We start from the raw sequence: 915 nt of genomic DNA on the forward strand, positions 1-915 counted from the left end.
AAAAAAAAAAAAAAAAAAAAAGGAAAAAAAAAAAGCGCTCACTCTTCCAGACTCCGCGCTCCGCGCAGCGCCGAGCGCGCCAAGGGTTCCTTTCTCTCATCTGCTCCGGGACAAAGCCGCAGGGAGGTTTCCATCTCTCCACCAGCCCCACTTGCTGCTCTCATCTCCTAAAACTCTAACAAATACACAAAATGTAAGAAGCATTATTAATTTGAATCTTCCTGGCTAAAAGGTCTGCTGCAGTACTGAGGCTGCAAACCCCTCTTTCCTCTCCCCTCCCCCTGAAAGAAATCATTCATATTTGGGAGCTTTAAAGTTATTCATTTAACATTTCAATCCAGAACCGTAGAATGGTTTATGTTGGAAAGGACCTTAAGATCGTCTAGTTCCAACCTCCCTGGGTTGGAAAAGCAGAAACTCTTTACTTAGTTCAGTACGGGAATCCCTGTGTGCAACAGAAGTTAGAAATTCTAACCAGTGCCGAAATCTAGTCAGATTACTGTGTTCTATAATCTACACCCTGCTTCAGGACTAAGAAACAGCCCCAGCGAGGAAGTCCCGAAATCAGGCTGAAATCTGGGCTAACACTCGCCTTAGTGAATAGGCCGATAGGGACATACACCAAAAAGACACGGAAATTTAACTGTTAGGTCAGTTATCTCTAGACTGACCTTTAGTATCTTCCGTGGGAACAATTTCTAAAGTACAGAGGGTGTTTAAAAATTGCTTTGATGTTTCTCATAGTGATTCTAAATTTTATTTTAATTTCTGGTTGGGTAACCAAAGAGAAATTTCCTCTTGATCAAAATCGTCGCTGTAGCACTTCAGTTTTGTGTTATTTTACTGTCAAAGCACTTAAATTGAGATAGACCATTGTAAAATACAAATGGAGAATAAAGTCCATGTAATGTACTC

Source organism: Athene cunicularia (genome assembly GCF_003259725.1).
Source record: "Athene cunicularia isolate RWA chromosome 6 unlocalized genomic scaffold, athCun1 chr6_part2, whole genome shotgun sequence".
NCBI lineage: Eukaryota > Metazoa > Chordata > Aves > Strigiformes > Strigidae > Athene > Athene cunicularia.